Source organism: Phodopus roborovskii, unplaced genomic scaffold (genome assembly GCF_943737965.1).
Source record: "Phodopus roborovskii unplaced genomic scaffold, PHOROB, whole genome shotgun sequence".
Lineage (NCBI taxonomy): Eukaryota > Metazoa > Chordata > Mammalia > Rodentia > Cricetidae > Phodopus > Phodopus roborovskii.
In genome coordinates, this window is record NW_026125295.1 from 23,460,425 (window position 1) to 23,473,868 (window position 13,444).

At 41.0% G+C, this 13,444-nt stretch overlaps 1 protein-coding gene across 1 annotated transcript in view; it reads left to right on the forward strand.

The window, feature by feature from the left end:
* Clstn2 (calsyntenin 2) overlaps positions 1–13,444 on the forward strand; it is a 556,633-nt gene that overhangs the window by 207,939 nt on the left and 335,250 nt on the right. The gene's annotated exons all lie outside the window — the stretch shown is intronic.

Genomic DNA, 13,444 nt, shown 5'->3' on the forward strand with positions numbered 1-13,444 from the left:
ATGGACTCTTTATCCCATTATGGTTATTTTCCTTCACATTGCTTCCTGTGGAAGACCCATGTTCCTTCTTTTGTGTTTGTTTTTGGTGGTTTTGATTTGTTTTGTTTTTGAGGCAGGGCCTCTCTATGTATCTGACTTTCTGGGAAATTGCTATGTAGACCAGGCTGGCCTTGAACTCACAGATATCGGCCTGCCTCTGTCTCTGCCTTCCAAATGCTAAGATTAAAGACATGTACCACATGTCCATTTTCCTTCTTCTAAGTGGTGATAAATTACTGAAGTGATCCCCAGAGTTGAAGAGATAGACTAGTGAAACTCCTTGGGGGAATTTTGCTCCTGGAGAGGTGGCCCACAGACATGATAAAATGTGGAACCACTGATATCTTGGTAGATTGGCAAGAAAAATGGAAATAAAAGGCTATCAAAAATTATTTGGTGAAGGTCAGATGAGAGTTTATCCTTGAGCTTCAACAAGATTGTAGCTTTTAGAGGAGGAATTTAAAGTCAAATGTCTTTGTGTCTTTTGGCTAGAAGTTTTCTCACTGTCTTCAAGGCCTCACCCTGACCTCCTAGAAAATGTGTGTGTAGGACACTACACTACCATTTGTTTCTCTGGATATGAGTAAAGACAAGGTAATAGGCAATGGCTTGGTTAGGAGGCCTTAGACAAAGGATGTCTGAGGGTATCTGAATCACGAGGAATATTGTTAGGATTTTATAACTGTCAAGAGAAAGACAGGAAATTTAATGAAGGTTTTCAAGACTTCTAGAAGATTGCTTTATGATCGATGGGTGCCAGGCAGGGGTTTGCACCATGATGAAGTCTATTTTTTCTGACAGTTTGTCTGCTGCATTTATGAGCTAGTTGGGCAGAAAAAAAAATGACTCTTTTGCACTTTTAAGAGAGATGCTCTGTGAAGGCCTTTTATTCATTATAGAAGATTATGATGACAGGAGTGATGGGCTGGGTTAAACTCAGTGTTATGTGAAGGTAAGTCCATAAGCATTCTGACAGAGGGAGGAAGACTCTTATACTCTTACAAGGCTTTGTCTTTATTTTATATAAAATGATAACTACCAAGGGCACCTCATTGTGATTTCTGTGATGTTTCAGGTTGGGGATTTCAAGTCTTAAAACATCTTCCAAATGTTCTCCAACCAAATGACACTTTGAAGTACAGCTCTCATACCATGACATGAGAGCTGTACTATCTTTCTTTCTTTCTTTCTTTCTTTCTTTCTTTCTTTCTTTCTTCCTTTCTTTCCTACAAAAGATGAGTTTCCATCCTTGCCCTTCTTTGGCAGCCTAGGAATAATCTAACTTACATTCTTCTGGACATAAGTAATGTGGAAGTGAGGTTAACAAACACCTTTAACAATGTTTAGAAATAAGACTTTTGAAGCAAATAAAAGAAAAATATATTTGGGTCATGAGAAAATCTTGGAATTCTTGGTTTGGCTTTAAACATATGATTTATGAAACCTGTAGATTTATCATGAAATATAATACTCTGATTAATCTCAATTAATGGGATCTCAGAGAGAGAGAGAGAGAGAGAGAGAGAGAGAGAGAGAGAGAGAGAGAGAGAGAGAGAGCTGTCACAATTTCCTTCCTCCTTCCTTCCCTACCTTTCTTGGTAGGAGGGTCTATTTGGGCTAGACTGAAATTCAGTATAGAGCCCAGGCTGTCCTCTAACCCATGGTCTCTAGCCATAGCCATCTGAGTGCTAGGATCACAAATCTGTATCATAACTCTAGGTTGACTGCTTCTTTCGTGCATGGATGAACCCCAGCTCCCCCCACCCCAGCCCTTTATCTCACAGTGTATGTACAGAGGCCTCCCCACTAGGTAGGACTTTGTCTTTCACCTCCCTACTACTGGTTGGCCTCTCTTTCAAGCACAACAGGGTGAACTGCTGGCCAATTCCAAGGAAATAACAGGGTTCCCTTCAGTCATCCCAGTTCCTGGAGACAGAGGAGTTCAAAGATGAGCAATGTGCTAACTACTTGCTACGACCACCTCTAATGGACACCTCTTTTCATCTGGTTGTAAGCAAAGAAGTGAAGTCTACAGCAAAGTGGCCCATTCTCAAACAGGGAGAACACAATAAATTGAAATTCAAGCAAGTCTGATACTTGAGAGTTTCTGTTCACAGCAGATTCCTTAGCTCCTTCAGTTATTAGGGCTTACAGACAATTAAAACATTTATCTGTCAATCCATCCGAGCATTCTACGTTGAAGCCTCTCCAAGTGCCTTAAACTTGAGTTTGTATTTTATCACATTTGCTCACAGTTGTTCTGGCATGTTTTGAAACTAAGATTTTCCTCTCAGCCAAGCCCTGAGTAGCTATTTCCATCCAGAGGCAATTTCTATACTCCACCTGTTATTTTTGCAGCTGCCTTAAAAAAAATCTAGCTTTAATGCATCAAAATATAATCTGCCAAGTTCTTAAGAGTAAAAAATAAAGGTGCTTTTTACTATGGCCAAAGCTATTTTTCTCAGTATTATTTATGGCCAGCTGTAAGACAGGACAGAGACACTAGCCATCCATCCAGCTACAGGCATTTATTTTAAAACATTTATCTTAAAAAGAAAATACTGAAGATTTATTTCAGATCCCTATCATTCTCATAAAATTGAAAAATTTATATCTGCTAGCTTCATCACCCTGCACGTCAACCGGAGCTTTTGGTCGCGCTTATCAAGCACTCCTGAATTAGGGGTCACTTTTCCCTGCCTTCTCTCTGCATATTTACTTCCTACTCTTCTCCTGTGTCTTTGCTTCCTGTCTAGTGGGTGAACTGAGCTATGCTCTATGAAAGACCATTCCCTTTAAGTCATTTCTTTCTACTTTATTTCTCTTAACTTCTCCTACCTTTTAGGGTTTTTTTTTTTTTTCTTCTAAAAAAAAGTTATTCCATAAAAATTTCATTTGAAAGTAATTTAGAATTATATGCTATTATAAACAATGATCATTTAAACAAAAAGATGAGCATTGGTTGTAGAAAGCATGGGAAGCCCTGTGAAGTGGACACACAAACCTATGGAGACTCTTAGCATTGCAATGTAATTCCTTTCAGTCATGTTTCCATTCCTTGTTAAAAATTACTGTCATGTCTGGCATCTAATATTAGAATTGAATGTTAGTGTTATCTTTTAAATAACATTAACACTATCAATATCCTAATGAGTGTTCTAGAGTTTCCTTTTTCCAATTATTGTATCTATTTTCATTTTTATTTTGTTATAACACATTTGCCTTCCTGTGTCTACTGGTAGATTTTTTTTTTATAGTACGATTTATTGGTCAAACATTTCCAAGCTCCTGAAACACATCAGATGGCTTTCCTGAAAGTAAATGTGTGACTCTGTATTCCTATTCACACCATCCTCCTCCCTTGGCTCTCATATTATCCCTCTAATGGTTATTTGGTGACAGTGTGGCAGAATAGCTGGTGGCATTATCTTTAATAACGTCATCTGTGAATGATGCAGGCTGTCCCAGATTTTTGTGTGGAAGAAATTTAAAGAATGTGTGTGTCACACATTCCAAATAAAATATGGTGGGTGTTGAATGAATTGAAGTTTTCATCTCCAGGCTTTTATACCTGCTCATGTCATAGAGGACCTGTCTGGTCGGCATTGAGGCAAAGCAACTTGCCCTGTATTCCAGGTGAACTTGAGGCAGGGGTAGGAGCCTGTCTCCTGCAGAACACTCTGATTTCCCTGTCCCTGTGATCTCATTTGAGCAACAACACCTCGATAAGACTTCAGCTAGTTCTATTAAACTTTCTTGGCTCACTTCTCAACTCAGAGTCTGAGCTCAGTAGACTTGACCTTCTTAAAGAAGCAGACACAGAAAACTCAGGTAATAATGAAAACCCTGTCCATTGCAAGACAAAAAAAAATGATAATGAAAGCAAGCTGGGTGCACTATGAACTTATTAATTTCTACATGGGCTCCACTGAGGCCTGTTTGGAAACTGTGAAGACTTTTACATTTGAGGGGAATTAGCTGGCCTTTCAAAGATAATAGAACTACTCTTCATTTGTCTCCATTGGGCTGGTCAGGACTTGTCTCTTGTAAGGGCAGAGCTGCAGAGGATGATCAGGTATAATTGGCCGGCTTTGTGGGCTGGGTGAGTCTCTGAAGGCTGCCCAGAAAATTGTCTGCAATATGATTTGACCTGGTTTGATTAGCTGGTTACAATGCTGACTATGGCAAGGACTGCTCTTTCTTTCATCCTTAACTCCATTTCCCTTCTTCAGTTCAGTGTCTGCCCATCACCTTCTTCCCTATCTGTGGGCCAGTCCTAGGTTCCTGCTCCCTCCTAGGGCTCAATAGGAGCCTATTAGACCGTCAAGGGTTCATTTGGCCATAATATCTCATAGTAAATACAGAAGGTAGAGATCATAGCATTAATTATTTTTATTATTTTTAGGTTGATGGACATCATTGTGTGCTTTAAAATATACAAAATATTATGTTTAAAATCATATCAGTATAATGGATAATATTTAAATCTAAGTAAGTGACAAATGTATTACCTCCCTTAGTGTGGTAGTTAGTGTTGTCAAATTGACCAAAGTGAGAATTACCAAATAGATGGTCCCCTTAGCATGCCTATGAGGTAACTGAGGCAGGAGGGTGAACTGAATTTAAAGCAGAGGGAGCTTACGAGCACATAGTGCACTGTTTGCTCTGTTTCCTGACTACAGATGCCATGTGGACAGCCAGCTGTCTCAAGCTCCTGCCACTGTGATCTCAGTGCAAGATGGACTGTTAGCCTGGAACTGTGGGTGAAAATAAGCTCTCTATCCTTTAAATTGCTTTTGTCAGAGTACTTTATTATGGAAACAGAAAAGAAACTAGGACACATAGTTGTCATCTTTTAGTGATGGGCTATCACATCTAGCCTTTCTCCCAGAATATAATATCTCATGACAAGCCATAGTCACCTTTCTCTACAGTAGACCTCTTAATGTACCATTTCAATTATACTGCAATTGTGTATCCTCCAACCAAAATCCCCTCAGCCACTCCAGCCTCCAGGACCACCGTTTTATTCTCTGCATCTGATATCAGCATTCTTTAGATTCCACCAAAGAGGGAAATCAGCTGCATTTGTCTATTTTTGCTGGCTTAAGTCCCTCGGCAGACACATGTTTTTTTTTTTGTTTGTTTGTTTGTTTGTTTGTTTGTTTGTTTTTGATTTAGGCACTTGGTAACTTTATAATCTCAGAGTTGTTACTAAACTCTTCCAAGGGAATGTTTATAATGGAAGCATTCACAGTACCTACTCCTGGGATTAATATGTGGTTATAATTAGATATTAATGAAAAGTGCCTAGAGCCCTGTCTGGCAGCCAGAAAGTGCCCAATAAATCATAGTTGTGTTAGTCATAGCAGTGGTAATAATGAGAGTCATCAGAGTAATTGTGATTCTTGTTATCATCAATAAGCCACAAGTGCTTGCTTCCTTTTTGGTTGATTACAATGGTGCAATTATAATCTGGGGTGGTGATGATAAAAGAAAGGAGAACTATAACTCTAGGGTCAGGTCTAAGGCTTGATACAGTCACTCAATCAGACTGTTGTTTTGATTCCTGGGTGGCATGGTGGTGTGGGAACAGCCAGCTAAATTATATAGTTTGAAGACTGCGTGCAACTCCATAAATAAATATCAGCTATCTGGGAATAAATGTTCCAACATTCTACCCATAGTTTATCCTTGTGGAATAATCTATTGTGGGTTACATTTTTAGAGAATTGCAAATCATGCACCCTTTTATTATAAATGCACAAATATGTCCATATGTGCCTGTCATTCAGTCTATTGCAATTCGTTCTCCCCATCCTGTGAAATGGAAGGCCAACTATTATGATTCTGCTTTACAAGTAAGGGAACATGAGACTTTAGGAAACCTTGTGAACTCCTCAAGTTCATCTACCCAAGCCCAGGCTCTCCAGTCACAGGCGTCACCTTCTCTCCACTCTCAGTTGTTCATTGTTGGAGGCGGCCTTACCAACTTTAAAAGGTTTGCAAGGCATCAGACACAGCCTTGCTAAATGTCAATCTCAGGCTAGGTTCTTCCCTTATGACTTCTTTTTATTTTTTCTTATCATTCCAAGAAGAAACACATAGTTTGGGAAGTTCAAATCATCACCAGCATCTCCTTTATCTGATAGTCTCTTCTTCTGGTGAAGCAGGACATCAAACTCTTATATTTTAGTTAGGCCAGTTTCTACGGAGGTATTACTGCTATATATTTTGGGCATTTTCATCTTAAACAATCACTGAGTTTTTTTTTAAATCCAACCTCAAAGAAAATTAAAAGAAAATAACATTTCAGGGGCTTACAGAAGCATTACAAACTTTGTGATGGGACACAAGGGATGCGGTAGATAAACCTTATCATAGGGTTGCTCTCATCTAGTGTCCTCAGGAATGGCTGCAGAGCTCAGGCCATCTCCAGTTTATGTTACCCCATGCCTCTCTAACATGTAGTCCTGGCAGCATAAATGTTTGCATGCATTAATAATTAATAAAAAGGAGGCCATGGGTTTGAAAAGCACACCCAGAAGTGTGTCCCTGGCCTCTCTAAGTAGTAACTGGCTTCAGACCCAGGTTAGATCTTATCCCACAATGCAAAGGACTGGGTTCAGATCTGTCTAGAGTCTACAACTGAAGCTACTTCCTTAAACCTCACAAAGTTGAAATCTAGAATAAGACAGGAAGACATAAACTAAATATTCGTTTGTCTGAGTGTATGTGAACAATAAAAGAAAGTAACATTCAACCCTTATCTAGAAAAAAATATAATTCCTTCATGAATTCATTTTTTTGAAGTGAATGGGATCATAGCTTTTATGTTTCTGGGTCTCTGGGTCTTTACAGCTCACAGCTACTTCACAAACTGATGAGTTATGCAGGCTTAGTACCAGCATAACTATGTATCACAAAAACATTTATTTTGTCATTCTTCTATTTGGGACTCTGTAGGTTGTTTTCAATAATTTTCATGTTTTAAGAAAATAATTCTCCCATGGTCAACTGCGTGAAATGACTTTCTTAAATAAGCATAACTCCATAACTCGGGTTTCGTCTTGAGATTTAATTCATAGAGTGTGAATGAAAACAGATGTGTTCTTTCAGGGATAGCTTGAGATTGTGTCCTCCAGTTCTTGGCTGCCACAAACTGTGGCTGCCGATTTCACAGCAGATGGTGGCTTCATATTAGACAGGGAAGACGGGGAACTCACATTCCCACAGCTGTCTGCACCTGTGGGGAGCTCCATGCCCAAGTCCCAGATCCCCACGCCTCCTTACTGTGACCAAGTTTTTATCCTCACTGCAATATTGTGAACTAAAGGTTCCCATATGTGTACAGGATTAGTAGAGAAGTTGCTTTAAAATTCAAACAATTGAGGGATAATGAAAACAGCAGACTGTAAATAGGATGGAAGGCCTGGCCATGGCGACATTTGTGATCTCTACAGAAGGTGGCAATGGAAGAGCCACCTGTGGTCCCCCAGGACCAGGAAAGCCCTTTACAGTGGCCATACTCAGAGGCCTTGTTCCTTGTTCTGTGGGAGCTTTGGCGGAGGATCCTACCAACCAGGCTTTGAGAGCAAGTCCTGCTGTGTGCTGTTACTGTGGGATGAAGCATAGATTTGGCTCTGCTCTTTCTTATTCTTTCAACTTCTGGCTTGGCAGCTTCCAGCCTTGACAGGGATTGGTATGAGAGTGGGGGCATGCTTGGGAACTCTTGCTGGCCATCTCCACAAAACAAATTGTGCTCTCCCCAGCTGTTCGTTTCCATAATTGTAATTTCTCTTTCTTGCCTGCTGATGACTGTCAGTGGAGGAGGAAGGTCTCAGCTCCAGTGGCAGACCCATTCACAAATCCTAGTACATGAAGCCTTTGCCTGAGTGTGTGTGGTGGTGGGACATATTTATCCTGCTAAGGAGATCATGGATGATGCTTGCTATGGATAAGATTGATGCTAGCAGGAGAGAGAGAAGATGTTCTAGACTTCTGCTGTGCAGGTGCTTGAGGTCTTTGCCTTGACTTTTGTCTTATGTGTAACAAATACTTCCAGACCTTTCCTCCTGCATTTCCCTCTTTCCTTCTCCACCAATTCATTCTCAGGATCTCTAACCTTGCCTGTCTATGTGGCCTCTGTCACAAGGTGTTTTTCTGTTTTGTCTTTTAATTTCTCAGGCTGTTTGTAAATTTTCTCTATGGCAGTTCAGCCTCAGTGAACTTCATTTGGATAGCCCATTCTCATCTCCTACTCATGTTCTGTGCCAAACCCTGTGACTTACATCATCTCTGAGGGTCTGGATCAAGAGAGTGTGCCAACATTAACTTCCTACATTTCTGTAATGAGTGGGCAAAGGTAGGCTCGTGAGTGGGAAAGCTGCAGGAGAAACTAAAAGGGATTCTTTGGGGGACTATGAGGAATTCAGAACCAGGATGCCCTAGAACAGATAAGCCAGGGAAGAAAGACGGTCTAGGTTTTAGATGAATCAAATCCATTCTGGGGGTGTAGGATCTGTGCCTAACATGGGGACAAAGAAGAAGGAGGGGCTGAGGAGCTGGGACAGTACCCACCAATAAGCTTATTCAGGCCTCCAGGTACTCTTGGTTTTATAAAACAGGATCTCACTATATAGCCAAGATTGTCCTTGAATTGGAAATCTTCCTGCCTCAGCAAGCACTACCTTACCCAGGATCTTCATAAAGACTCTGGGTAAATCTTTCTTAAGTTAGATTCATGTCTAAGGACTGTCCTGTCCTGTTGGCACTAGTGCCCATTCTCCTGCAGTAGGCGGAAAGGCATTCAGGAAGACACAGCATCCTAGAAACCCGGAGCTAAGGACTCTCCTAGGGTGTGGGATTATCAGTGATAAAACTGGGAAGGTGCTGGTACACCAGGGCTGGAAACACTGGGAGGAGAAGTGTGGCATTTCAGAATAAGCTGCTTGAACATCATGCTAGGAAGCAGCTTGACAGAAATCTTTGGATATAGAAATTCCATGTTTTCTGGGACCTTGCATTAATGACAGCGCTGTATAAAAACAAGATGAAACGTAAACAATGAAATACAAAATCATGGCAGGAGAGCTGCCACCCCAAGTGGTGACCATACAGATTGGAGACAGGTGTTTCTTATTACAGATGGACACTGTCCCACTCCACTGCACACGGCTTAGCAAGCGATGAGAAAGGTCTATTTCAGCCCCCATATGTCCCCTTGGTCTTGTATCCTCATACGGAAAACAACCTGCACACAGCAGAACAGCAAATTGTCCAAGTCTTATTGTTACTCTATACTACACACTATATGACAAACACTGTGTCATTTATGTTTTGCAATGATTCTCTGAAATAGGCATCATTATTATCTCTATTTTATAGGAGAGAGTGAGGTTAAACTGGATTATATAGTTTGCCCAGGACACAGTGGTAATGAAGTTGTAATTCTAGCCCAGATGTCTCTGTTAAGTACTGCTTTGTTCCAGCCACACCAGAACGTAGGAACCACCACAGCAGCCATTCCTCCTCACTCATTACTCTGCATGTTTAGTGGGTAGCTTTGCCCATCTAAGCTGGGTGAAGATGACCCTTGCTGAGTGTGTTTAAGGATCTACAGGAAGCCAGGCTCTCTGAAAGACTAGTTTAGGGTGGCCACAACTAGGAGGAGATACAGTTCTCGGCATGCTCTTCCAGTAGCCTGCCTGAGAAGTTGTAAGTACACACAGGTACAAGCAGATTTCAACAACTACCTTTGACAGTTTTGCCCCTGTCTCACTAGTGAACACAAGTCACATACCCACTACTAGAGCCAGTGATGAATGACTTTAGAGTCATCATTGTTGTTCTATTATAACCCACCCCACCACAAGTATTCATAACCTTTCTCCACGTGAAATACATTCTCCCCATTCTAGAACCCCATAAGTCATAGGTTCAGGTTTTAGCTTTAATATTGTAAGACTGTATACAATAAGAACAATTATCAAATACTTGGCAAATTCACAGAAAATACTCCATTATCTATCCTATCTTGTTGAGTCCAAAGTTGTGTTACCTTATTTACTTTCTATCCTAATGTGTATTATGAACCCCAAATCGTCTTTTTTTATTTTACATATCGATCACCCTCCCTCCCTCTTTCCCTCTCTCCCACCCTCTCCTCCCCCACACTCCACGTGTAGGGTGATGCCTTCCAGGCAGGGTCATCTAAATCTGTCATTTGGAGTAGGCACTAGGCCTTCTCTCCTGTCTCTAGGTTAAGGGAGTATCCCTCCATGGGGGATGTGCTCCCAAAGTTTTTTTGTGCACCAGGGATATATCCTGGTTCCACTGTCCAAGGTCCCTTAGAGTGAGTGCCCAGGCCTTCTAGCTGATACTCATGTTCAGGGGGCCTGAGTCAGTCCCATGCTGGAATCCCAGCTATCAGTCTGGGGGCCATTAGCTCCTCCTTGTTCAGGTCAGCTGTCTCTATTTGTTTCTGTAGCTTGGTCTTGTCTACCCTCTCTGCATCTGGATTCCAGTTCGACTCAGTGTTTAGTTGTGGGTGTTTGCTTCTGTTTCCATCAGCTACTAGATGAGGGCTCTATGATGGTTGATAAGTTAGTCTTCAATCTCATTATCAGGGAAGGGCATTTATGGTAACTTTTCCACTGTTGCTCAAATTATTAGTCTTATTGGTCTCTGAACATTTCTCTAGGTTCAGTTTTCTCTTCAAACCTATAATGGCTCCCTCTTTTATGGTCTCTCTCTCCAAAATTATCTTTTTAGACCTCAAAACATTTTCTTAGATAAACAATTTAAGGTTTTATGTTTCTCAACCTTATACTTTATATCTTTACATAAGTCTATCTTATGAATTTGTAACAACTCCATCATCTTCAACTCTATCAAAGACCTACCTAAGGATATAATATCACTGGAGTAAACAGTAAGTGCAGAAGAAACAAATCCTAAAACTATAGAAATGGCAAATACATCTAACTGTCTGGACAGTCACTCAAGGTTTCTCTGCAATGTTGGGGCATTCATTTGTCTCCATGTCAACATCAGAGACTCTGCCCCATCTCAATTGAAGAACAGGGATCCAACTTATAATACCAAAGCTAGGGGGCTTACATAGCAAATCAGGAAAATTACAGGGGAGACCATTTTGTCTCTCTGTTGGAAAAGAAATCCAGATGATCCATAAAGCTCCAAGCTCCATGATATCCTGATATGCCAAGAACTTCAAATCTACAACATACCTTATAAACAGTTTCCACATTCTCATTCAGCATTCTGTTGGCCAAGTTCTAAGCCACATGACCCTGATCACCACCTACTGGTAATTGGATCTGGGGTGGGTACCTGAGTCTACTGTACCAACCTTGAATTTACTACCTTGATTGGAAAGATAAAGGAAGTCAGATGGCTTTTTGTTTGAGCACAAAGGTTTAGGGATAGAGTTGGAAATGTGGCTTCTAGAGGAAGGGAAGGGCAAAACATTGAAGCATCCCTGATGGGCTTCAGTTCTCATGTGGCCCTCATGTCCTGGTGATCATACAGTTCCATGCTGCTTTTCACTGCTTTTGATCTTCCCTCTGTCCCCTGAGATGTCTCTTTCTCATTTCTTAGGAAGCCAATGAAAATCATGTATTAGCATAGCCACATCTACTGCATCATCTGGGCTATGGAAACACAAAGGGTCTACAGAGGCTCAACTAAGCAGACAACATAGAGGAGCATAAACTAGGAATTTAAAAGCACACAAAAAAATCCTCTTAAAAGCTGTTACCGGTGATCATCACAGTAAAATCAATAAGTAAAAATCAATTCTGACTGTCAATAATTGGACCATTTAATAGTCCTGCTCACAAAGTTAATACCAACTCAGATGTCTGCTCTAGAATCCATTCTGTAGCACACAGCAGTAGCCATATTGAGTAGGCCTGGCAATGGAGCCCACCAGTTTTTAACTATGAATAGCCTTTTGTAAGGTCAATGGTTTTACTTTAATAGGAATTTGGGGCCTATGAACACAGTTCTAAGTATCTTAGAGTTGTTTGAGAGCCACATCAAAGGACAGGAGTACAAGCAGGCATTTATAGTTCATTCTGTCTGGCAGAGGACCTAGGGTGAGATCACCGAATGCTTTGGCATGAGTTCAGGGCTCAGTTTTATTATCTTGTAGCTGCCTGTAATCACAGATGAGGCATCAAAGGCCAGCTGTCCCCCATGAACCTTGACAGTCTATATAAACTAATTACTTTTTTATGAGCCATCTTTTCAGAGTTCTGAAGAGAGGGCCTATTAAGCCAAGTTCAATATGATCTACAAACTTTAAAAGTTATTATTATTTACCTAAGTTCCCACAGAGTGCCATGGTAAATGACATCCCTGGAAATTCTTGACTTGGGTAGCCAGGAACTTCATCAAAACACACCATTTTGTCTTTTTTTTATTTTTGTAAGTGGAAAGATGAATGCTAATGTGGCAGGGATTCACTTTTCACATGGATAGTATTAATGGTACAAGGAATAGAAAACAAAAATACATCTGGAACATGACAAACCTGTTCTCCTAAACCCATGAGGCTATAGATTATGGCCCTTTCCCCTCAATTTACCACACACAACACCATTTAGCCTTTTATTTTTTGCTGGTCTCTGAAGGAGTTAACTTTCAGCCACAGCACTCCCATGTGGCTTGCATGTCTGCAGTCTCCTGGGGCTCTTCTCAGCTGCTCACTGTTGACCTGCTGTGTGGCCACCTGGACTGATCTGCTTCTTGGAGATGAGACTTTATGGCACCCACTCATGTGGTGAGCTGCTGCGCCATTTGGGATATATTCTATCCACTCAATCACTGGTTGTCATTTTCTACCCCTGTATGTTTATTACTACAGCTGGTCCTCATTGGCCCACATTGATGCTCACCGTTTCTTGGATCAGCCCATGCAGACAGCACTGAGCCAAACTGACCCCCCCACCCAATCATACATCTTCCCAGGGAGCCAGGTGTTATGAGAAGTTTTCCTGCCAGTCTGGTCCCACAGCTGCATCAGCCCCAAATAACACACGTAGACACTGTATTAGATATAAAGCTGTTGGCCTATTACTAGCATTTCTTATTGGCTAGCTTTGTCTTAAATATTAACCCATTTCCATCAATCTAAGTATCTCCCCATGGTCTTACAGGAGAGAGGATCCAAATCTCTGTTCTCTTCATCCTACATTTTGAATCTGACTCCTACCTCTTCCCTAATCCTCCTTGTCTCCTAGTCCCACCTATCTTGCTTTCCTATTTGCTAACAGTGCTTTATTCATTAACAAATATGAGATCTGCTCCCCATCGTGTTCCCATAGAGAACTTCTCCATGCTTGTCCCTTGCCATCCTGTTCTTTGCATGTAAGCAAGGACC